Below are 27,388 nucleotides of genomic sequence, written 5' to 3'. Positions count from 1 at the left end.
GGGATCGTTTTAAAAGGCTGAAAGTGATAGGCAGACACGGGAATAAACATTGAATAAGTAGATTGCAGAGAGAGGGCAGCACAACAACCAACCACCAAAGCAGATGAGGGAAATTAAGGAGGCTCTTGATTCATGGAGACTGTCACCTGTCAATAACCTTTCCCTATTTTAAATGGGAATGTTTTCACATTAACTTCTTTCCTATCAGCTGAGCTAGCAGCAGCATATATACACGCCAATGAGGTCTCCTAACCAACAAACTACCAGGGTCTCCAAAAGGCTAGCCCAGCTCCAAAAATGAATTCCACCTGGGAAACTGATAACAGTCTGGATAATCCTGAAAGTGGTATTATCTGACTTGGCTTTAGCATCCAGCTTTGTTAGATGGTTATTATATTTTGCACAGCATTTGATTGCTGCACAGTTTCTGGACATGCAGTTAAACGTTGCAGCGCACAGCAGCACAGTGTAGCATGTTTAATGCTACACTGGCTTCTTATAAATTGCAGAGGTCACAATGACCCTTCTAAGAAACAGTTGGAATAAGGCTTCTTAACCCTTCAAGCACCACCTTCAACCTCCATTGCCTCACTGGAAGTACAGGGTTATTAAAAATAACAAGAGTTATTTTTCAAGCAAGATCCCCAGGCTTGGATTTTGGCCAAGCTATAGTGAAGGATGCAAGAGCAAAGGGTGAACAAATCGACTGTTCACCTCCTTGCAGCTGCAGGCAACATGTACAGAAACTCCAGACTTTTATAAATTATGCAAACTTGGAATGAGGCTGCTAGCAATCTACTAGCTACCAAAAGGCGATTCATTCTTCTAATGCATTGATCAGCCCAGAGGATGCTCCTAGATTTAAGGATATGGAAGTCACTTGCTCTGAAACAGAGAGGAATACCCAGCTAGGCAACACCATTCAATGTACTGAAGGTCTTGAATCTAGCTCCAAAGTCAAAAGAGCTGCAATCACTTGGTAGAAAATGCAATGTATAATGAGCATGGTGAGTTACAGGGGATTCTGCTCCTTTAAGGAAAGGAGCAGTTACTAAAACACAGACAGTATTAATTCTATAGCAAGAAGCATTTCATCTCTCAAGCTTGAAATCAGTACTAAGAGAATCCTGTTTCAATTACTACATGAGATTGTGATGTATGGAGTAATAATTAGTATCAAGAAGATGATTGATATTAATAAAGAAGGGGGAGATGTGGGAATGTGGCCATGGGGGTCGGCAAACCCCGTGGTTGATGAGAACATCAGACTCTTAATGATGAGGCCATGAGGAATGTAAAAGAGTTTAGAGGGAATGAAGAACGGTGATTCAGGAGACGCCATGCCGTCTTGGGTTTCTTGTTCTCCAGCCATTAAGGCTTGGAAGTTTCTGGGTGTTAGCTGTTGCTGTTACATGCAAAGTTGTTTGACCAATGAAAAGTTGTTTTTAAAAAGGACTGCTGTGGGGAGAAGGGTATAAGAGCAGAGCCTGTCCTCAAGATGAAAAAGGCAACACAATATCATGAAGTTATATCATCAATAAAGAAGTAGAAAGAAGGAATGAATAGGGACAGGCTAGAAGAACAGAGACCAGGACGGGAACAGGCACTTTGATCGCCTCATGAAGATAGGTTCGGCCAGAATCAGCAAACTGCTCAGAGAAGCTCATACAGAATGTCACTGGAAATAGGCACACCGGAGCTGGGAAGAAGGTCAAGCTGAGAGAAGTGGACCCGCGCACACAACTGCCCCTCACTGATCAGCAGTTGCGCATTATGGGGAATCATACATCCTTAGGAACAAAGACTGTCCCGGTAACCTTACAGCTTATTCTCCTTATTAACAATCGGACAGTTTATGAGCCTGAAATATGGGACCTAACTGAGGTCAAGGTGTGGGACTCTGCAACTAAAAACGACAAGGTTGCAGTGGGATTGCTCGGCACCTGGCAAGCAATCTCTGAGGCCTTAAAGAGCCATGTGGGACCACAGTCAGAAATGTCTGGTTTGCCAGATAGTGAGGGAGCTGCGAGCTTGTTTACTGATCTGACTGCTACGCCATCGGCCCCTCTGCTGCATTGGCGGCCTTTGCTGTTCTGTCCCCTGCTGACCTGGACATGCCTTTTGACCCAGGCCCTATTGGCCTTGAAAGGGAGATGGATATGTTTGTCTTCGGTCTGGGAAGATTAGCATATATAAGGCCCAAGTTGCTTAACAACTTAGAGCAAGACAATTGTTCCCACAACTAGCCCTGGAATTCTCCGGTGTTTGTGATCAGGAAAATGAATGGAAAATGGAGACTGTTATAACTCATGGAACACATGGGAGCACTTCAAACAGGCCAACTATGCTCCCAGTCATGGACATTGATAGTAATAGACTTAAAGGATTTTTTGTTGCCTTTTCTGATTGTACACATGTATAGGCATACTTGGGTTTAGTATGTAAAAGCAATGTTCTATATATTTAGAATGTTCGATGTTTGTGTGTGTGTGTTGGTAGAGCATAGACTCCCCGCACACCCAGTGCTGTTTACTTGTCTTTTATAAATATTACTAAATTCAGATTGAGTTGAGACTTCGTTTATAACAAGATGATGAGCAGCCTCCACGTCCCCCGACATGCCTTTAGAGACCCTCTGAATGAAATTCAGGGAGTAACTACAGCAAAATTGGAGATACAAAAAAAAAAAAAAGAAACAAGTCTTAAAAGTTTTTGGTATCTGATGAACCAGAGGAGTCCAACAAGTGCTCTGAGATTTTACAGGCTTTGCCTGAATGCTTAAGTGCACAAATGCATTGGCTTCAGGTCAGTTTTGTACTGCTGAAAGGATAACTTCTCTGCTGTATATATCAAAATATATCATGCATATTTCATTAGCCTCCTAAAAGCAGATTCAGCTGCCTAGGAGAAGATTACAAAAATAACAAGTAAGGACCCAAGACTTCCATATATTTCTTGACATTACTAACTGCTGCTTTAAAATCTGGACAATCTATAATAACTTACATACTAGCTGGCTCTGAGTTGACTCCATGATTAAGTCATTGTAATTTATGTCTCTTGACTAAATATAAAGTGAATGGGAAATATCTGCTTATCGCTGCAAGGGATGCTTTCATTTTAAACTACACTCAAGTCAGATATTTCTTTCAAGAAACTTCAATCCATAATAGTTTAGGCATCTTTATTAAAAAATAAAAATAAAAATAAAATTAAAAAAAGTGTATATGTTTATTAATTTTAAGACTGTACTGTCACCTGTAGGAAAAACAAACAAACAAAAAAACAAAACAAACAAACAAACAAAAAACAAAAGACAAATACAAATAGGCTATTTATTTTTGTCATTCATTCCCTGGCCTACTGATGAACTTCTATAATACTTTCTCTGTGTGCTGAGAAGTATTTAAAAAGTGTAAGAACTTTCATTATTGTGAAACAAACATTGAACAGGTTCATTGAACAGGTCTGTTGCTTTTGAAAGCACTGCTCTTCAGAATTAACATTATACATCCAAACATTTCTATGTTTTTTGTTTTGTTTTGTTTTGTTTTTTTCTTCAGCACATACATCCTGAAAGTATATCATTTTTAAGGTGAAAGAAATGGAATTGTGGAAAAAAAATATAGCTGCTCCCTCATCTTTTTATAGGCAAGGTAGGAACCAAGCAATACACAGATTTAAGGTATCTGAAGGGTTCTGCCCCTCACAGCACATCAGTCATACACTGACCTCTTCACCTGAGTGGTTTTCTTCTCTATTCAAAAATAAGCACCTAAGTAAAGCCTTCATCTCACTTCAAAAATAAACAGTTGCGCAAACAAGCATTAGGATTGTGACTACATAGTAGCGACAAACATTGAGCAGATAGGAAAGAAATCATCTTACTACTACAGGCAATGTCTCACACTGAGATAAACAGAAATGGTTGGTAAATTTTGTTCAATTCGCTGCCTTTAAACAGCAATACCAACCATTGGGTGTTCTTCACAAAAACCGAATACAGTAAAACAATGAAATTTGTTTTTACATTTGAAAAGCAACCACTTTTTTGAAATGGCAACATAAGAAGTTTATTACTTACATTTCACACTACTAATAATTCAGACACATCGCAAAGTAATAGCAGCACAGTCTTCTTTACACTGGGCATATGATTTTCCCTGCTTTTCAGATGGCACAGTATATAATTTCAATGTATTTTGCTTGCATTTCAGAGGCTTTGTTGTCAATATGCTGAAGTGGCAGAAGATATGGTTGACCAATTTCAAATAACATTCCAGGATGGTATAATATAGAGTTATTTTAAAGGTTATATTCTGAACCCCCTCCAGATTTCGAAATATGGAAGACATCGAGCATGACTTGGACTCATCACTTAAGATTCTTTCACACTAATGTATAAATGGCTGTAATAATGTTTACTGCAGTTAACATAATCATGTGTTTGCAGAAACCTGTCTGTTTAGAAATATTTTCTTTCATCTTGGTCACTCTTCTCTTTGCGATAATAAAAGCTATCCCAACTTCATAAATGAAGCATAATTTACTCCTAGTGTGAGTTACAGTTGTGAGAAAAACAAACTATTTCAATATAATAACTGAAAAGTGAGATAAAAGGTGAAATCAAATTGTCAGACTAGTCTTTAATTTTCATTGGAATAATGGTATTGGAAAATTTGTATTTTGGTGCATTTTGTATATGCAGTTGTATTTTTGTCTTTGAAATCTGCAAAGTTTAACTACCATCAAAAATAAACCTGGTTAGTGTAATGAAATAACCATATTTCATTAGATGATTCAACTGAGACCCAGCAGCAAACTTAAAATGTTTCTCTCTTCTAAGATAAAAACAGTCTAGGCTCAGCCCTGACAAATCAAATTAAAATTCAGCACAATACAATAACAAGTCTCTGCTATTTCATCTTTCTTGCACTATTCTCTAATGAGCAATGCTGAAAATCTCCCTTGAAAATAACAGGGACTAAAGCACATCCATTATGTAGCTCTGGCTTTTGTGCACAATAATCAGTTTCTCCACTGAATAAGCTATTTCATTTGAACTTCTTTATTCCAGCATAACTTCCCCTTAATAAAGTAATCCCCTACACACCCAACTTCTATCCATTGCTGTCAGTGTCTTAGAGGCTTGATGGTATAAGCAAAACTAACTTTGATACTTTTAATTTCTGCTAATTTTCAGTCCTGACCTCTCTTCTCCAGTTCCAACTGCCAGAAATTTAATAACCAAAAAAAAGAAAAAGAAAAAAAAGCATCCATCCATCTGAAACAAAAGAGTAGTGCAATCTACTGGGGCTTTTGAAATCAATATTTATAGTAGACAAGAACACTGATATCTACACTGATTTCAAGGGGTTGGAACGACACTTCTCTCCAGTACCTGCATACTTGTCTGCAATGCAAGACAAGAATATACTGGAAACTGCTGCCTAAAGAGAAAAGCAACAAAACGGGGTGAGGAGGTAGGTGGGTGGGACTTTGTCCTGAAACATAGGACTTTTAAATTTGCTTTTGTGAACAGAACATAAAGTTTACAGTTTATAAGAAAGGATCTGATCATTGGAAATCTTAATTTTTTAAAATAAGTTGATGATAAGATTTTAGAAAAAGTATTAACAGTATTGCAGTGACAGATATTGTAATGGGATGTAAATGTAAAAAATCATCAAATTATAAGCAGCCATGAAACAGACATTTAGCTTAAGTCAAAAACACAACAAAACATGAATGACAAGCTACATGTAACAAAAGCACCTACCCTCTAGACCTTATCAGGAAGCATAAAAGGCAGAATGAGTAGGTCAAAGAATGCAGAAATTATCCATATCAAGGATTCATACTATAAGGAAATATACTACAGGAAATTTAGCGCAACAGATTCCTATCCAACACTGGCAGCATACCCGGTCTGCAGACAGAAAAGTGATAAATTCACAATAATCCAGTGAAGACAGAGGAAAGCATTCACTCCTGACATGAGGACTGGCTACCAGCATACTCCCGAACTGGACATGGTGTAGCTGTGCCCCTTCACCCTCAGAGGATGCGTAACCTTCCAGCTGCTACCCACACTCCCCAGACATCCTACAGAGCACTGGGAGGAAAACCAAACAAGACAAGACAAAGAAAACAGGAACGGACCTGGAGATGACCAAAAGAAGGGGGTTAATACAATAGACATGAAACGCAATCAGCAAACAAAGTGTGAGAATTTCAAACCCTTTTAGAAGCAAAAGCAATATCCAACACCTTTGATTCAGAGCAGCAGGACAGACTGCTTTTGGAAGATATGTGAAGCACATTTTTTACAGAACAGAAAAAGTTTAAGAAATGAAGTCTGGCATAATTGGCAGCATTACAACAGGAATCAATCCTAGTTAGCTGTAAGTAAGGGGCACTATTACTAGAAACTTTGAAAAATGGAGGACGAGGAATCTGACTTAGGTGACTGCAGAAGATCAAACTGATGAAGGAAGTGACAAGCCAAGTGAGCAGCTTAAAGGTTGAAGCATGCAAGGATTCAGGTATTGAGATTAGACAGACTGAAATCAAACTGTATGCAATGACCAAGGCAAGGACTACAGTTCTGAAGGCAGATAGACAAAAAAGATTCAGTGTGGCAAATCAATCAGGTGGCATCACGTGCCTGTATCTTTTGTTACAGCCCAGTGACTGGGCCCTAAAGGTAGGTGTCAAGGATGACACTTGGCTTGCAGGGTCAAAGTGACAGGCAGGATGATGAATTAATCCTCTGCAATGAAAAAGGTAGTGGAAAAAGCCAGGTAAGCAAAGCTTAGGAGAAATAGTTTAGCTACAAATAGGTAGTAAGAGTCCCATGTTTTTCACCACCACCCCCCCAAACTCCATCCCCCTTGCTTGAGAAAGGGAGAGAGAGATAGGCTAGAGGTTGAGTTTGTACCAAGAAGGAGATAAATCTAGGGTAGGATGAATCAACTCACTACCAGTAGAAAGACAGCCATCCTCCAATAAGACATATCAGATCAAAGATCCAGGAACAGATCTTCTGGGATGCACAAGAAAAAATGGAACCCTAGAATACAGGTAATGACTATATAGCAACAGTGTTGCTTATAATAATAAAAAGAAAAAGCAATTAATCCTGCACGTACTAGAACCCACACCTTTGAACCTTTCTACCTTCTGTTCTTCAAATAAAGAGTTTGAAATGCAGGCAAAAGGTGGCACAAAAATGGTAACACTATAATGCTTCTGTTCCTTCCCCTCCCCCCCTCACACTTTTTAAAGATTTAATTGTAGCACTAAAAGGCCATTTTAAAACTGATTTATTTTTTTCTTGTGGATCTCAATCATGCTAAATAATATTTTTTATCAGATTAAAAGGGGTATAAGGGACATTTACAGCAATGCATTTCAGTCAAACTAATAGTTACAGGAATGGGTTGACCAAAGCAAAAAACCTCTTCATTAATTCTTACAAAGGAAAAAGAAAAGCTTATTTCCAATCCAAGAAACCATTTGTTTCTGTGTGTTGTTTGTTTGTTTGTTTGTTTTTAATTTATGAATATTAATTAACAGAACATTTTATTTATGAACAGTAAGAGACAGGCCAACTTAATGGTTGACATCACTGGAGAAGCTCTGTTCAAGTAATCCATATGAAAAATTAATCCTCCCAAACTATAACTTAATAAATCCCTATATACATTACATAAACAACCACACACAGATATCTAAGCTTGTGTTCATATCATGTCTCAGCTTCAGAAAAACTCAGGGCAAAGAAAATGCTCAGAGGCAATCCATTTTGGTTTGACTACTCTCTGACTGCATATTTGCAAAAACAAATATACTCTGTAGGAGTTGTAGAATAATTAAGTGCCCAGATGCCCATTCAGTTCTTATCCTCTGGCAAGCTTGATCACTCCCATGCCATTTGCTACATGGGCACATTTCCACAGGGCTCTAGGCTAAGACCAGCAAGTCACTGCATGAGCACAGAGCAACTACTTTGTCATTGCCTTTTATATCTGAATTTGAACTTGTGATCTCAAGGTAAAAAGCTTCATATCCTGGCAATGCCCTAAAATCATTTAGCTTTTTAAACACAGGAACACTAATGCAAATCACATAGGCAGAGGAAAAAAATGGAGGAAGGAGTCTGAAGTCTTTGCCATGACATTTCTAACACACTACGTTGTACCTTTCAGCTATTCAGCTTCTCTGTTGTTAATATTCTTGTGATACCCACTGCTCTCATCTTAGGGTAATACAGGTGATGTTCACAACCTATCTTTTTTGGCTTGCAAGACAGGAGAACATATGTCTCATTTTACTTATTATCATGGAGTATAATCCTGCTTAATTGCTGTGTGTTTTTGTTTTTGTTTTGTTTTGTTTTTAACATTGTATATCTTTATTAATGGCAATTTAGTTTTGTCAATAGTTTCATTCTTAAAGAGTGAAAAATTATATTATTCTAAACTTCTATATTTTGCAATTAATTTTAATAAGCAGTGTTCTTAATTACGTGTTTTATGTAACTCAGTTCTCAGAATGAAGGAACATAAGTACATATGTAGCCCCCTGTATAATTACTGTCTTTTATTCTACCATGGTACATGCAACAGCATTACAAAATAGGATGCTACCCTTTAATTTTGTACTTTCCCATGATACTTATCTAGAGTGTAACATCATGTAGATATTTAACGCTGCTGCTTGACCTCTACTACAGTGGTCCTCAAAAAATTCCACTGGGTTGCATATTTTTCTTATGATGCATCATTACTTACTTACTAGTCTACTAGTCTTACTAATTACCTTGCAAGACACTGCTGCCTTTAGGTACTACCACAGACACCACAATTACAGGATAATACTACTTCACTGTGTAGATGATGGAGCACTGACACAGGTTGCCCAAAGACGTGGTGGGCTCTCCCTCCTTGGGGATCTTCAAAAGCCACCTGGATGTGGTCTTGAGCCACCAGCTGTAGGTGGCTCTGCTTGAACAAGGGGGATGGACAAAACAATCTCTAGTGGCCCCTTCCAACATCAGCCGTTCAGCAATTCTAAAAAACATGGAGCCTATTATTTTGAAGTCTTACAGAGTCATCTTGACCATGCATAGGAATTTAATACAAGTTACTTCTGACAAAAAAATAAATAGCCTGTCAGCTGAACAGAACTGAAGAATAAACACCATGATATAACACCATGCTTAATTAATTTTCTTTTCTATCAAAACATCAGGATGCTTTATGGAACGGTCATCAGTGGGAAATGAGTGCTTGGAAAGCTGCCAGGTGGAGAAGGACCTGGGAGTATTGGTTGACAGTCAGCTGAATATGAGCCAGCAGTGTGCTCAGGTGGCCAAGAAGGCCAACGGCATCCTGGCTTGTATAAGAAGCAGTGTGGCCAGTAGGTCTAGGGAAGTGATTGTCCCCCTGTACTCAGCTCTGGTGAGGCCGCACCTTGAGTACTGTGTTCAGTTTTGGGCCCCTCACTACAAAAAGGACATCGAGGTGCTCAAGCGAGTCCAGAGAAGGGCAACGAAGCTGGTGAGGGATCTGGAGAAAAAGTCCTATGAGGAGTGGCTGAGGGAACTGGAATTGTTCAGCCTGGAGAAGAGGAGGCTCAGGGGTGACCTTATTGCTCTCTATAGGTACATTAAAGGAGGCTGTAGCGAGGTGGGGGTTGGTCTATTCTCCCACGTGCCTGGTGACAGGACAAGGGGGAATGGGCTAAAGTTGGGCCAGGGGTGTTTTAGGTTGGATCTTAGGAAGAACTTCTTTATCGAAAGGGTTGCTAGGCATTGGAATGGGCTGCCCAGGGAAGTGGTGGAGTCACCATCCCTGGAAGTCTTTAGAAGATATTTAGATGTTGAACTTAGTGATATGGTTTAGTGGAGGACTGGTTAGTGTTAGGTCAGAGGTTGGACTCGATGATCTTGAGGTCTCTTCCAACCTAGACAATTCTGTGATTTTGTGCTAATGATCTATTACTTTGCAACATAACATTACACACTTACACCCAGATAAACAGAAAAATTACGTTGTCTGATGTGTCCAATGATTAACTAAGAATACACTGTCACTGCTTCCAGTTCAAAAACAAGTGACACAAACTATAAATTATACCTATACATATTAAATTTCTTCTATATGCATGGAATACTAAAATTAGCCTTTGTTCCTACTTAATTTTAAAATTCAGAAACTATCTTTGTAAAATCAGAACAAAGAGACCACTAAGCTTCTGCCAATAGAAGCAACAATGTGCTATGGGATATGAAGCATCAATATCCACAAATGTTCCCAAGAGAGACAGCATACTCTCGACACACCCAGTCTTGGGATTATTTGAATTCTCTTATTAATAAGAAACAACGTGGATCTGTCTGCAATTATTAGATCAGTACAAAACAGTTTTCACAGACTGCAATATTTTTAATGTGGCTTTAGCCCATTTCAAGATAGTGTAAGGACTTGGCAAAAATCATGAGATTGCATTGAGTTAGGCTGCAGTTTGGGGATGAAAAAAGTTAGACTCCCACTGAGAGAGCATTAGTTTTCTTCAGCTAAAAGGGAAAGCTTGCCTATTCTGCAGCTTGCCTATTCTGCAGCTGGTTGATAACATTGGCGGGCCAGGCAGTAAACACATGCTAGCGCAGGCTACAGGCAGACTGGCAGGGACCTGCACTTACCAGGATGGAGGACAGGCTGCCTCTGTTCACAGAGTACTTTCTGTACACTCCTTTGTCATTCTAGGGGAAGTTGTTTTGATGCTATTTTTAGCTGCATATCCAAATTAATATTGAATGAACTGGAGTAAGAGGATGTATCCATGGGGCAGTCTGCCCCAAAGTACATTCACCATAGCCTTCCACTGCAGTAGGCATTGCTGCTGTTCTGCTCTCCCAACGCCATGCTGGTCCCAGCCACAAAGCAGAGAGTGGTTATTGCTGCTAAGAGCAGCATAATACGCTATGTATTATACATCGCAGTGTACACATGTGCACATGTTCCCTTTCCTAGCTCAATGGTCTAAAATACTCTAGTAAACAGCCAGGCACCAAACACCTCAGCTAAGCATCATTTTCCCCATGCATGCATTCACAAGACAAAGTAACTCATTTTTTGTGAGTTTCCTTACCATTTCCTAACTCCACACACTGTTCCCCTTGAAGAAGCATTCATCCCAAGGAAAAAAGCAAGTTTACAAATCTCAAAATAAGATTAAATAAAAAACTAGTTAGTGTTAGCAACCCTCTATAAGCTGCAGACTGTCATGTCAAGTCACACACATACTCACTCCACTACAGGAGACACATGGTCGGTGTTTTGGATTCAAGCACTGAGGAATGAACCTCAATGCGTAACCTCACTTAACCCTAAACACAGTGAAAACTGCAGCCTTGAAAAAATAACATAATTCATTACACTGCACACTGCATAGTAAAAGCAAACAAACATACAAAAAAAAATTATTTTGAGTCAGCAAAAGTTCAAAGGCAGTGTGATTCAACTAGGTAAGTAATAAGAAACAAAACCAGAAACTTTGATTTTTGTAAGAACCATGGAAAATATCAGGACTTTGCAGAAAACATGTAATTTGCATCCATTAAATATGAAAATATTAATGAATATATTACTGAAAACCTTGGAGAAGTGTTCCCTGTTAACTCCAAAACAAATGGAAATCAGCACAGAATTTGCCAAGCAAATCCTAAAACCACTCTTCAAAACTGACACTAACAAATTCCCACTATTACTGTAGAAAGAGTTTGTTTTTTTTTTTTGTAAACATCATTTTGCATGTTGCAGTACTAAATTAATTTAAGAGATTTAAGAGAAGATACTCTTATCCAAAAGGGCTTTTCATTGTGTGTTCTACTATTCATGCCTGTATTTTTTCCATGAAAATACTCCTAGCTATTTCATATCATGTATGACACAGATGTGGTTAAAATAAATTCCAAGAATACATAATTCATTCCGCTTATTCCCTCTCCACAATTTCCATTCATATCCATAATTTCAGATGCCCTAATTTATGCCATCTGCCGAGTGCCAAAAATAAGCTGCTATCCCAGCTATGCCTGCACCACTTAAACCTCCAAATAGCACTATGACAGGAAGATCACGCACTGATTGCTGGGCCGGAAGAATAATGGAAAACCAGTTTAGTGTAGGCAGGTACATAAACCAGCACATTACAGTTAAAACAGCTGATTCACAGTTGTTTTACTGGAAATACACATATATTTATGAGAGTTGTGACAGAATGCAAGAAGTATTTGCTTGGAAAACGCTGATTACCAGAGCTAAATTCATTGCCTACCCCAATGATCTTGAGAAAAACCCTGATGTTATGAGACAGTGTCTATTGGTAACACCTCAGAGGAATGCCACCGAAATTTTCTCTCCTCACAGGGTAAGCTTGACATAAGCTTTCCAAGTCTTGGCAGAGGCCACAGAGAGCTCATGCCATGCATCTGCCTTTAGCTCATTAGCTGCAGAAATGGGAGCATTTCCTACCTTTGTCCTTCTTTTCCTCGTGTTCCTCTTGTGAGGCTTTTAAGGGAAGTTGGTGCTCCAAAAACAGTGGTTGCCCACCCCATCCCATTAGCCCCGTAGTGACTGATTTTTTTCTTCTTTCTTCTTAAGCATTGGTTAGTGTGCCTGTAATATTTTAACCCAGACATTTTATTTACATGATACAGAAGTAACTAGATGTCATTATCACAAACAAAAAAAAATCTGTAATTAACTGTATTCTTACACAAAACACTTACACGGATTTCTTCTTTCCCCAGTCAGCACCTGGCTACTTTGTGATCGAGTAGGGACTCAGTACTCAGAATCTTATTTAACAAATCTTGCAGAGCTACGAAATACTGTTAACAGGAAAGGTTTCCTGTTTGGATCCCATTCATTCCATTTGGATTCAGTGCAACATCATGCCACCTAGTCCCAAAGGTGAAGTCTTTGAGAATAGGCACTGAATGAATTTACTGGAAAACCATTAAAACTTTTTGCCTTGCACTGCTCAACAACAGTGCTTTCTAATATACAGAACTACATCACTATAACCAGTACAACAGTGTAAAATTAGAATGAGAAACTTTAAATTATCCACAGAAGGGTGTATGTGTGTGTGTGTGTGTGTGTGTGTGTATGCGTGGAGGGGTGGTACATCTGGCGGGCTGTACTCCAGTTGACTGAAAAAATCTCAGATTGACAGTACTCTGATGGTCCGATTGCTAAAGACAGAAAAGACAGGAAAAGATGCCAGAAAGGTTACTGTCTCTGGAGGCAGGGAGGTGGAGAATGCTGCCCCACATTCAGAGCCATGCCAACCTCTAAAGCATTTTGAAATAACTCACATTTTGAAGCATTATGGACATTCAGCTAAAGACCAACAGAATTCACCAGTCAAGTCTAGACAAATTATCCTGATCCTGAAATAACGGTGTAGCATAATAAAGAGTAGAATATGTTGTTCTCATACTGACAGTGCCTTTTCAAATTAAAATTTGAGTCAAGCATTAGTGCACTTTGTTTCTTCTCCTTTAGAAAAAAATAAAGCCACTCCATTATTTATATTTAATCAATCATTTAAACACATACACTGTGTCTATTTATAATTCCAATGTTTAAAACTAAATATAGTGTTCTGGTTACTTCTTGTGTTTTTCAATATCATACGGTAACATCTGAAAGTTTATTTAAAAAACAAAACAAAACAAAAAAAACCCAAACAATTCAATAGTATCTATAAAACTAGAAACAAGCGCCTCACAACCTTTGCACAGTGATGCTGACTGCTAGGACTCCCAGACCCAGTTTGTGTCCAGTGGTCTCCAAGTAGGGTACAGCACTGGAGAGCAAAAAGGAAGCCCCCAGGAAGCACACAGAGTGGGGCAGGAGGAGAAAAGATAACCAGGGAGAGGCCATAATATGACCGTAGTCAACTGATGCTAGCTGCTTCTTTCCCCACTGACTCACTTAGCCTTAGTATTTTTATCTCCAATCTTCTTGGGGACCAGTATTTCCACTCAGCTGTACACCCCAACTTTTTGAGAGCAACAGAGATGGTTCCCTATTTCCCAGAAGACAGTTTGAAGAAAAATTTGAAGCATTTTGAAGGAAATGTTGTCTCCAGAGCCCTTGTATTTGGGATACTGCAGCAACAACAGGGGAAAAATACGAAAGACCACAGAGTCAAGTTTTGTGCTGGGCAGGACTGCTCTGATGTTGTCTCTAGCTCCTGATCAGGGCTCAACTCCTCAGACCTCTCTGTGGGTTTCCCAGATCACTCCCAGATCTGAAGGGACTGGGCACCTGCTCCTCTTGGGAAAGGAGCAACCAGGCTTAGCTTTCTGAAGACACTGCACATGATTCTGGCACTCCTGCCATGCCCTCTCTGAGCACAGACACACATTTTCCCCCATCATTACCATTTCTAGCTGTTCACTGATCCTTTCAGTGCCTTGCTAAGGAAACTTCCTCACTTATTCTCATGCTTCACACATTACAGACTCACCATTTTCCCCATGGGTTCAATGGAGTAAGAAGTGACTACAATGAGATCCATGCTGTTTGATGCGCAACACGCATAATCTGACCTTCTCAATGTACTAAATACTGAAAGAAATAACCACACCAGTGGCAGAGGCAGGAGAGAAAGCCCCCAACTAACACTTTTGCAAGCATAAGTCACACCCTGAACCCACTCTATTCAAAGCCACAGCAATCATGAAGGATTTTTAGCCTCGCTCTTCACTCAGTCTGCTCTCCAAGTGAGAATCAGATGAAATGAAAGCAAGTAACAAGAAAACTAAACAAAACACTAGAGTATCCCATATTTCAGTTGACAACATCAGCTGAAATAAGCCTGCCTTTTCTAATGTGGTCATTGCTTCAATGATACCGCTTGAATCCCTTTTGGCCTTAGTTAAAGCATCTTCATATTCAAACAGTCATCTCTAAAGAGGCCATCCACATCCTGAGATCAAGAAACAGGAGCTCATCTGAATGTTGGGCATGAAAAAAGGTAACTGACTTCCTATCACCCTAATAGCACATTATGGCTGCCATTAAATCAAAACATGTTTGTAACTGAACACCAAAGTGAGGCTATACACAGTGCACAAAGAAAAGGAGAATGCTGGCAACACTGCATGTCTTCTTGGTAGTTGTGCATATCCTGGCTGACAGTACCCATCTCACAGAGGGGTTCATTCTTCTTTCTAATCAGTAATGGATGACACTAAATTCCCTTTAAGTAATTATGCCCACCTGAATTAGTTGTAAAGATGGATTTCACACCACTAGATAACCAACTACCTGCTCTCAACATTGTGCCTGCATGCCCAAACAGTTCTTCAAACACTCCCTGTTCTGCTCCTTGCTTTTCTGACCTGATGCAGTGCATGTTATTTGTTGTATTCTCATGAATCACCCTCCTGAATGGCTGTTGGATCTCTGTCTCTACCTGCAGTGATAACTGCCACTCAACCAGCCCCTGCTCCAAAACACAGTCCATGCAGAGTTCAAGGTGCAAGCAGACCAGAACAGAGGAAGTCAATGTTACAAGGAGGGAAGTTACACTAGAAAGGTTAAATTCACAAATTTATTATCTCAGATTATAAGAATGTTTATTTAAGATTCAGTGCATTAAAAAAACAAAACAAAACACTGTTGCCAACTGCTTATAACTCACGTTTCAATCTGGATGGACAAATCTTCGTAATGATTTTGTAAACAAAGAATTACTGCTGCTGTCATATTCCAACCTAATATTGATTACTAAACCATGATGATCTGTGATTGAGTAAAAGGGTTGAATAACTTTCTAGTTGAAGTTTTCTTTACTTCTCAGTGAGGTAAGAAACAATTAAAGGAAGGAAATGCTTAGGCACAGCATTTCAGAAGTCAGAAGCAGTTCTCGTAAAGCACAAGAACAGTACAATTCAAAACAAGGAAAGCCACACACAACTACAGGTCAAAAAGTTGAAAACATTAAAGGGAAAAACTGAAAACATTAACAGCCTAGAAGGCCATAAATAAATAAATAAATAAATAAATAAATCAGAATCGATTAGAACAGACCCAAGAAAAAATACAAGAACGAAGTGAAATTTGACAGGGCATCAAAACACTAGGACAAAGGGATATATTCAGTACAATGATGAACCTTCTGCTGTTCAATGCACTAAGAGTTTATGTCTAGTAGAAAGGCTCGGACACAACCCTACTTACTACTATGTCTCCTTTAATTCTCATCCAAAATAGTCTTCTGGTATTTTCAAATGGGCATCTCAACTAGGCTTTCTTTCCATTTCCTTCTCCTCTTTAGCTCCCCAGTTTAGCAACTACAATCTAACAACATTCCAGTAAATATCAACCAAGATACTTGAAACTAAAATGAACACTTAAAAATGAAGTAATGCTATGCGGAAACCAAAACAATATCAAATGGAGACAGTCTAGACTTCAGACTTGACTGTAGCTCTTTTCAGAGAAAATATGCTAAATAACCAGAAGGCATCTTTGCTTTTTCCAGATTACAATTTGCCATAAATACAGATCTGAATCTGGTACAAGCTATATGAAATTGTACAACTTTTACAGCTATTCATACTAATAACATGCAAACTTCATCAATAACTAAGTTTCCTATCTGGAAGAAGAGCTTATCAGTTCAATGTAAGGAAGACTTAGAAGATAAGTTTGTAAAAAATAAGGTTACATGGAAATATATTACAGGCAAAATGGCTGTGCTGCAATCACATTGCCCTCCAGTAGTGCTTCTTGCTTATTATGGATTAAAATAAATGAATATATTTTTGTTTGTTTGTTTGTTTTTAGTATTACCTGTTATGCACTTTTAAAGTTGGCCTTGAAAAATCTGGTTTGGCTTTCATCGTTGTGTTTCTATATTTATAATGGCAAAGTTCCTTTTTATTTTCTTCAGTGGATGTGGCTGTCAGTTTTTGAAGGATGCCTTTCATTCTGCCCTTCCCCTTCCCCCCCCCTTTTTTTTAAATAATTTTTTGGTCTTTTCAGACTTTCCTTTACTTGATGGGACATATTTACTTATATAGCTATAGCTTTCATCCTGCCTCCAAGGGTCTTCACTTTTAGCTGTTTTGTACCATAAAATAATTATTGTCTTTCAAAACACTAGAATACAAGACAAAAACAAACAAACAAACAAAAAACAAGACAAAAACAACAAAAGAGAGATACAACAGTGCCACCACCTCTTCTGTTGAAATTGCTTTGCAAACAAGAAGAGGTCTTTCTGTTCAGCAGCTATCATTATTCAGTCTCTGGCAAAAGATGCACGATATCTAGGAAAAAATAAATAGTAAAAATCAGAGACACTTAAGTTGTCGATGTAACTAAGAACTAAATGAGAAAGATTATACAGGTAGTTTCAAGCATCAATTTTCTTTTCAAAAGTATATTATGTATATTTCTCTGTAGCTAAATTTGGTAATAAATCCCTTGAAAAGCCTGAAAAAAAAAAAATATTGCTAACTGTAAGTCATTGTGTAGAAAAAACAAACAAGTAAGCAAGCCAAACATAGGTAGGCTTGGTAGTGTTTTGCTTCATTAGGTAAAACACAGGAGGACCATTTTCTACACACTAAATTTGTACTTATTTATTAAAGGTTTGGGACCATGTACATATCAGTGTCTCTTTAATTTACCATTTTGAATTCCATATTTGCATCAAGTCTTCCAGCTTATTCACCCTTCTTACTGCTACTACTTCTATGATCTCTAGGGCTCAGCCTTGCCCCATAAACTTCCCAATACTTGTTCGGCACAAATAGTTCTGTTAAATCATAGGAGACATAGCTCCCAAAGGACAGCTCCTCTGACACTCTCAGTAGAACCCAACTGCTTTTAGTGACCAAGAAATAATAAAGTGAACAATAAACAACTCTATCCAACCCAAACTCAAGGACTACATTTTCCTTATTTTCACTTTCTGTAGATAATAGCTTTTGCAATATGTCTTTCTCATACTGTGCATTCATATTTCAGGGTGATCTGCTGCCAGATTTTAAGATGTCTAACATCTTAAAATTCTGTTCCATATAAATAAAAATATAATTGCTAACACTGAATTAATTAGGCCTAAAAGCGACTTAGATTAATGCTTTGTATCATGTGAACATTTTTCACAGCCAGCTGCTGTGAAGAGAATTGTAGCGTCATATGCAGAGGATTATGATGTCATGCTGGACACGATCAGGAGTGGATGGTTTTATAAGAAACATTGATCCTGCTTTCATGGGAAAGACAAGAGCATATTTTTCATTCACTTTCCAGAATGCAGCAACAGGAATCTTTTCTAGAAAATATATTTTTTTAAATTAAAAAATGTAAAAAGTGCATAACAAAACAAATCCAAAGGATATACAACTACTGAAAAGCTCCTTCTAGTAAAGAAAGACAGATTTACTGAACTATATATTTGCCATCAGCTCACTGTGACTTTTTGTGCTGTGCTTACGAAGAGGTCCCTTGATTTAATCCTCCTGTAACAGTGCATCATATATCAGAGCACATTGAGCCAGTGCAATACCTCTTACACTTCTCTCCTTAGCACACTAGAACATCCCTGCCTAAAACAGAACTATTCTCCAAGAAACTGCTCAAACAGGAAGGTCCTAACTTAAAGGACTAAATAGTTTTTATTAGCAAGTTTATTACTAGAAGCTGTTTCAGAAAGACTGCCTTTTTTGTTTTGTTTTGTTGTTTTTGTTTTTTGTCTAATACCCTTAAACTTAAAATATAAAAACTTTAGGAGAATGGAGAAATGTTGCAGTGTCCTGAGGCCTGTCTGCCCTGTCCCAAGCTCTCCTCCCCCCCACCCCCCCTCGCTTCTTGGTACATTTTTCTTTAAAATGAAGTCCTTAATAAAAGAAGAAAAGGAGCTAATTGAGGTCTGGAAGCTTTTCCATTTTCTCAGACATTTTTCCTCAAGGAAAAATTCCTCTCAGCAACATTCCTCAAGGACTGTCTACCCATATCATCCTGAAAAGTTAGTGTCCTCACTGAGGAGCTGCATCACTGTGACTTGCTTTTCAGAAATTCACAGCTCTGGTCATTCTTATGACACCTGTTGAGGAATTTTTGAAACAGCAAAGATCCCTTGGCTTGCTGCAGCTGAGCAAACCAAGCTACCAGGACAACTATGAGAAGTTCCCATGACAGTGTTCCCACATCGCCCAAATGAGGAATTTAGAAATATATTGTTGCCAGCAGCTGGCTTCAAGGACAAGTTCTACATGACTGCTAATCACAAGGGGGTTGTTTTCTTGCAGGTGAGGTTGTTTTCTTGCAGTTGTTTGTCTGAGTGCTTTTGACCAATAATCTTGGGTGAGACACTATCCGCCCCTGTTAAGTTTGCTATAAAAGTCAGACTATTTGGGTAATAATGAAGAAGAGCATGATCTGACCATACTAGTGTCTGTTGTGTTTTTGGCTGTTCTTCCTGCAACATATGGTGCCCGAACAGGCTGAGACCCGCAGAGGCTGAGAGACACTGAGAGACCTGAGAGACGCTGAGAGACCTGAGAGACTTCAGAGACATGGAGAGCCCTGAGAGACATGGAGAGACCTGACAGAAGCTGAAAGACCTAAGAGACACTGAGAAACTCCAAGCACCGACCCAGACACAGATAATTGCGGTGAGACGCGGAGAGAAATCGTGGTGAGACGCAGACAGAATCACGGTAAAACGCGGAGATTGATTGATAGAGATCGCAGTGAGATGTGGGAACAAAGGAATTGCAGTAAGACGCAGAGATTGACTGATAGAGATTGCGGTGAGATGCGGAGATTGACTAATTGATACGGATCGCGGTGAGACACGGGAACAAAGGAATCGTGGTGAGATGCGGGAAAGTGACATAATCACGGTGAGACGCGGGGCATCTGGGATCGAGTTGCTATGGGAGACCAGAGGCGTCAGTGAACAACAGCAGACAACCCTCACTGTGTGGCGAGTTGGCATATAGCAGAGGGGTGGAGATCACGACCCTGCAGCCCGTCTGATGTAACCATAGAGGAGGAAGCGGCTGTGCAGCTTCTCTCTAGCATTCTCTCTAAGAGAGGCGTGTGGAGGAATGGTTAAGTGAAATAGGACATGTGGATGTTGGGCAGTTAAAAGGCAATGGGCTAGTGAAGTACCGTACTCAACTCACAGGAGTCTGGCACGTACGCAGCTGGCTGAGAGCCAATCAGGCTCAAGGACACGATGCCCTTGGGCGATGGGGAAAGTCCCTAAGGCGGGATGGTGGCTAAAAGAAGGAGGAACAAACTGAAAAGAGCCGGAAATGTTAGCCAATGCTGAGCTTAGTTTTTGCAATATGTATGAGTTGATTATGTTCGAACTAGATAAAAGGCGACTGAGCTATCCATTAAAGTTAAAGTTCACTGTTCGCTCATATTGAGCGTCTGTGTCTTCCTCCCGTCGACAACAGAGGCATATCTTGCAATGTAAAAAAGATCAAATCCTTGGTACACTGGGCCCAGAAGGAGGGTTTGCTAAAGGAAATCCTTCTAATTTTTAGCCCAGATGAGTGGCGGCTCGTAGAAGATCATTTAAGGGATACAACCATCACAAGTGGAAAGTTTGATAAAGATCTATGTATGACCTGGCGTGTGGTGCTTAACACGCTGTGCGGTATAAAAACCAAACGGCAGTTGGCTATGGCAGCGACGCAAGCTTTCTCAGTACCGTCGGGGACTGACAGACCGCTGAGTACGAAACCTGAGACCTCAGGAACGCAGCTGACACAATTTTTATCGTCGGTTGCTGCACACACCCCGGTTCGGGGTATGACCTCTCCAATAAATCAATCAGTGGCGGAAATAAGTGAGGGACTATCAGAGCAGAGTGCTAATGGCAAGTGGGGGCTGTCCTCCCCACCCCCCGCTCTGGAAAATCTCGATAAAGCTGTGCTGCCAGCATCTGTGCCGCTGCCAGGCAGCAATAAATCCACTCAGGATGCTTTGCCAATGAGAGGTGCAGCAGCAGCTTGTGAAAATCAACCTTCACTGAAGGAGCTGATGGGTACAGTGCAAGGAAAAGAAGACCTGATTAACAGACTGCAGACTCAGCTAGCAAAACAGAAACAGGTGAGGACTGAGGAAGTCAAAATTGTTCAAGAGAAAGCTGCCAAATGTGGGTAACATTTAAGCTGAGAGAGCTTGAGCTAGAAAACTACCACCTGAAAAACTGTAATCAGAGGCTGACGGAGCAAATTGAAGCCCTTCAGGATACATTGCAAGGTATGACCAGCATTTCTCCCTTTAAATCTCTTTGGAGCTGTGTCTGAAGTCCAGAGCACCACAGGCTTCTTTACCTGAGAAGATAGACCAGAAATCTATGCTTCTTGCACCTGGTTTCAGGCAGCTATGTCAAACAAGACCTACCAAACATGTCTTCTCTACAACAAGCATCGTCCTTGCCAATGAAACCTTCACTGAGGATGGAGAGGACAAATCTCTGCTTTCTCAGAACACACTGAAGCTCATGTCTGACCCATCAAGCTGGAATCTCTCTGCAGAGAAAGACATATTTTCAACCATAAGCTCTGAACACAGGTTAGGGTGCTCTGATCCTGTGTCTCTGGACCCTCCAGCTGAGCCCACAAAAATCCTTGAGGCTTTGACTTTCCGGTCTTCACTAGAGGGAAACCATTGCACTGCGAGCACCTTGCAACAAATGTCTTTGGACGGAGCCGGCTCCTCTGATGATCTGAGTGCCAGGTTCCATTCCCACCACCTGGATTCCACTTCCTCAGGAGAAATAATGAGCATGCTTGAGGGCACCCTCCAGACTGCTGGGCCACCCCTGGCCATGTCAACGTCGGCTGTTACAGCAGGTTCCATCTGTCCAAGGAGGGACAGGTGCTCCGATGTCATATGTGATGCTTTCATAGAGGGGCATAGGCATGCTACATCCTTGGCCTGCCCTACTATTATCGACCCTGTGCAAGGCACTGGGTTGTGGCAGCCACATGATTGCAAACTTCTACAACAAGCTCGAAAAATGCTTTTGGACTATGGATTACAATCCCAGGCAGCTCAACAGATAATTCAATGGATTTTTCAGGCAAAACCAATGTGTCCACTTGACTATCAAAACTTGGCGCGCTTATTGTTAACTCCTTCCCCATTGTTATTGTTTGAAAGGGAATGGTTGCAGTTACCACAGGGGGAAGTGGGTCAACTGCATCAGCTGGGGGACCCCCTGTATGGGATTACTGCAGAGATGTAAAAGGGAACGGGTCCTTATCTCAATACCCAGATTCAGTTGCAGTTCCCTGCAATTATTCACCAAACAGCTGTGCTGCTCGCACTGAGGGCTCTTCTTAGTCTCCCAGGGGAAAAGAAAGCACCTCCATTCACATCTGTAGAACAGGCCCCTGGGGAACCATATGCTAAATTTATCGATCAGTCCAGGCAACCAGATGTGGTGGAACAGAACTGTCAAAGATTTGCTTTTACGGTACCCTCCATTAACAAACAAGCCCTGGCAAAGCGCTATGAACGGCTAGTGCTTCTACAGGGGATGAGGAGTCCCCCGACATTATGTCAGTTATATATGGCCTGGGCACTACAACCAATTTGGACACATGGTGTGACATAATTATTTACCGTTATATGGATAACATTTGGTTTGGTAGGCCAGAATGCTTCCAGGTTTCAGATTTAAAGTTTATTTGGGATACTTTGGAAGCAAAAGGGTTGAAGATAGCCCCAGAGAAGGTTCAACAGAAACAGCCATGGTTATACTTGGGATGGAAAATATCAGACTCTACTATTCGTCCCCAGACAGGTGATATAACTATGGTATTACATAAATTGATAAATGTATGAATGTTCCTGGATAATATTCAGTGGGGTTGCCACATTGTACAGATTACTAATGACAACTTAGCTATATTACTACCTTTATTGTGGTGCAGGAGTGCAGAGCTGCAGATTACACTAACAAATGACCAACGCCAGGCTCTTTCACAAATAGGTTCTAAGGTTGCAGCTGGCACTGCTTGCAGATGTATAGCAGACGTTGCACTCTCTTTCCTAATTAGTGATCATGTGTCTCATCCATTTGTGGTGATTGGTCAGTGGCAAAAAGAAAAGGGGGAGAGTAAGGGGCGACAAAGAAACAGTATCAGGAGGATGCACTGACACTAACAGCACGGGTAATAGGAGTAGTATAAGTGACACAGGTGATGGCAAGGGTGGAATGATAGGGCAGCATTTTCGAGTTCTGGAATGGATTTTCCTACAGATTCAGCCAAAAACGAGTGTTCCATATTCTCCACGGGCCAAGTGATGGTTGAACGATCACATCATGTTTTAAAGGAACTATTAGTGAGATTAAAAGAGAACAAGAACATCGATGAGCGATTGTCCGAGGCATTGGTTGTCTTGAATCACTTATGTTTTACTAGGGACCGAGAAGACCCTCCTGCAAGTATTCATTTTCAAACAATAAATATAGCAGCACCAAATGTGTTACCACAAATAAGAATGAATTACTGAGATCCTGCTACAGGAACTTGGAAAGGGCCATATGGGTACAGAAATACAATTAACACCTGTGATTACAATGACACTGCTAGGCACAGTTTAGGGGCTTATGGCACGGAGACAAGGGGTAACAACTATAGCATTTGGAACAATCATACAGCTATGGCCTTACCTCCTGATGTTTTTCTGATTTGTGGGGATAGGGCCTGGCAAGGTATCCCTGCAAATGCTATTGGAGGTCCATGTTACTTAGATAAACTCACTATATTTGCTCCTAGCTTGTCACAGTTGCATGTGATCACCAGAAAGAAATGGGCATTGCTCGCATCGGATTGCAATGATAATGTTGAATTGCTTGGTGTTGCAGCTAGAGTGGCATTGGCAATTTTCGTGCCAGGAGTGGCATCTGCGGCTGCACTTAACAACTTAGAAAAATTGGTATGCTGGGCCAAGAAGCAAGCCCATGCCACAACAGAGATATTTGAGGAGATGTTACCAAATCAAAATAGTCTGCTACATGTGCTTTTACAGACTTGAGCTGCTATTGACTTCTTGCTCTTGGCTCAAGGGCATGGGTGTGAGGACTTTGAGGGAATGTGCTGTTTGAACCTTTCTGATCATAATGAGTCAATTCACAAATCCATTACTTTCCTGAAAGAGCACATGAGAAAGATTCAATATGATATCAATCCTTTCAATCAATGGCTCACTGATTTGTTTGAAACAATGCATAGATGGTTACTGGGATTAATCAAAGAGGGATTAAGGATTCTGTTTGTTGTGGTGTTAATCATCATTGCGTGTTGTATTGTAATAAATGTGGTTAAAGGGTTACTTGCAAAACTGTTGCATTGGGCTTGGTTTGCTCAAAAAGAAAAAGGGGGAATTGTTGAGGGATTTTTGAAACAGCAAAAATCCTTTGTTCCTTTCCCAAAAATCCTTTGTTCCTTTTCATTCCTTCTTTCTGCTTCTTTACTGATGATATAACTTCATCACATCGTGTTGTCTTTTTTTTTTTTCATCTTGAGGGCAGGCTCCCCTCTCATACCCTTCTCTCCACAGCAGTCCTTTTCAAAAACAATTTCTCATTGGTCAAACAACTTTGCATATAACAGCAACAGCAAACACCCAGAAACTTCCATGCCTTAATGGCTGGAGAACAAGAAACCAAGACTGCATGGAGTCTCCTGAATCACCCTTCATTCCCTCTAAACTCTTTTACATTCCTCATGGCCTCATCGTTAAGAGTCTAATGTTGTCATTAACCACGGGGCTTGCCAACCCCCATGGCCACATTCCCACATCTCCCCCTTCTTTATTAATATCAACCATCTTCTTGACACAAATTACCACTCCATATATAACATCATCAATGTCTATAAATACCTGAAAGGAGGGTGCAAAGAAGGCAGAGCCAGGCTCTTTCCAGATTGATTTAAAGTCATCAATTATTAACCTTTTATGGGAAAAAATCTGAAAATAAGTGTACCAAAGCATCTTCCCTGATGCTCTGAGGCATTCAATCAAAGCTTTTGGAGCAGCCCCACAACATGTCTAGTGGATGGCTTCATGTGAAATTAATGAGAAATTTGGTTTGACCACCCAAAACATGTTTACAGTCAAACCCTTTAGTATCTATCTCAATTTGTATGTGATACACTATTCTACAAGTGCTCTCTGATTACAATGCCCAAGATTTTTTAGGAAAAAAAGAGTTAGAAATATTTCTGAAGCCTCAGATTGTATGCAACACTTATGGTTTTTTTTAATTACAGGATCTCTCTCTTCACTGAGCTAGTATCATACACCAGATCTGTTGTTCGGGCACTGTGTGTTTTCAACTCTCAACACTAGGTAGCATCCCTGGCTTCATTTATTGAGCATAATGCATGGAAAAGATGATGATGAGAAAACTGTTTCTGACAATGAAATTTATTTTTACTTCCAATTAAAAACTGAATCATTGGGATTAAAAATTAGAGAGTGATTGATTAAGAATGAATATGTGCTATATTTGCGATGTACTGCGCCTGTGCTGCGCTTAGGCCTCCAGATAACAGGAGCCCCTCAGACCCCAAGAACCAGATCAAAACAGCCTTAAGGCCCAGATTGTGAACAACGCCTCAGAGAGCATGTGCAAAGAGATGAAGCGAAAAGTTCAGCCCTGATGAAGAAATCTTACTTCATCCCCATGACCCTCAGCGCCCACCACCGCAAGGCACTGAGCAAGCGCAGACAAGAGGAATTTATGGAAATGACTTGTTGTAGCTAATTTTAATACTAAGCGGGGACAGGTTATGCATATGTATAGGTGTATTGGGAAACTTCATGCATATGTAACTCTTTTCTGCATATAACCATGGCAAGTTGCCACGTTAGGTGCGCACAACTTTGGTGGGACTGCCCCCCGTGCTGCCCAGCACTGAATAAACATACCTAACTTTACAATCATACTGATTGTGAAGTCAGCTTTCCACGAGTCAAAACGACTGAGAATTTCATTGAAAAAAAAATAAAAATAAAAAAATAAAGCAGCATTGCTTGCACGTCATGCTTACACAGCTAAACAAGTGTCAGGAAACTAATGAATTCATACAGAACGTGTCGTAAATACTGTATCAGGAGACAGCTTTTTATTACATTATCTCATGCTGTGGCTTCAACATACTCTTAAGTTCTCCCACAGATATACAGAGTCCTTATCTTCAGGGTATTTTTGAATCCTGAAGCAGATACTTCTAGCATGAAGTTTTCCTCACTTTTCATGCTATTGTCAGGAGTTATTGCTATCAGAAGTCTTGACTAAATTCCACTACATAGCCTAGTAATATATACATATATCCACTAAGTTATCAGTTTTGCTTACAACAGAAGTGTTCCCAACACTCATTAGTTTAAGAGAAGAGTTTGAGCCTGAACTAAAGATCTCCTCCAAGGACCTGAGAAAAAAAAAATGGAACTCTCAAGCTGGCTAACCACCTCATGCTGCCTTCATTTAACTTTGAGTGTTTCCCAGCATCTGGGAGGTGGAAGGACTAAAGACGTTTTTTAAGATGGAAAGGCTTTTGTTTAAAAAAAAAATAAAAGAAAAGAACAAAACAAAACAAAACATTTAGCACAACACAAAGAGAAAACCTGCAATAACAGAGTTATTGTTTATGACCAGTGCCCCAGGAACATGCACCTAATAAGTGAGATTTTTTTTTTTCTGTTATCTGATGAGAATTGTCTTTAATAAAACCAATCTAGCCTTATTGAATAATACATGCCAGCTTCAGACAGAACAAAAGAACAGTTACTCACTAAAAAATGACTTCTAGGAGGGAAAAAAGGCACATCCGTACTCAGATCTGCTTCCTGATACTTTCAGTCAGAAAGATAGCCATTTGCTCATATATTTAAAAATTACCCCAGAAAGATCACCTACTCTTGTTGAGCCAACACTGCCAAGAAGCAGCACAAGCCACTGTGATATGCTTCTGCTGCCAGAGCTACTCCTTCAAAAGCACAAGGCAGGAGGGTTTCTGCAGCACTGTACCCAAACAGGCCTTCACCTGGGTCTTACTACACCACAGAAGCAACAGGTCAGGGATGCTGTGAATCAAGTCAGAGAGAACCGTAGGAACACACAAACAACTAGCCTTAACTTAAGCTGTAAAAATAGCTCTAGACACAACCAAGAAGACAAGAAACGCAAGACTTGAAACAAATGTGGAATGAAACCCACTCAGTGAAAAGGTGGTTGGCAGCTACTGCCCAAGCAGCTACCTTGGGAACTATTTATACCTCCGACTGAGCTGTGGTTGCATTTT

The 27,388-nt window shown here is 40.0% G+C and overlaps 1 protein-coding gene across 6 annotated transcripts in view; it reads right to left on the bottom strand.

Moving 5' to 3' along the window:
• Positions 1-27,388, bottom strand: part of MYRIP (myosin VIIA and Rab interacting protein) — a 225,104-nt gene that overhangs the window by 160,464 nt on the left and 37,252 nt on the right. The gene's annotated exons all lie outside the window — the stretch shown is intronic.

This window comes from Aythya fuligula, chromosome 2 (assembly GCF_009819795.1).
Source record: "Aythya fuligula isolate bAytFul2 chromosome 2, bAytFul2.pri, whole genome shotgun sequence".
NCBI lineage: Eukaryota > Metazoa > Chordata > Aves > Anseriformes > Anatidae > Aythya > Aythya fuligula.
The sequence above is the reverse complement of the archived record's forward strand: the minus strand, read 5'-3'. Positions and strand labels throughout refer to the sequence as shown.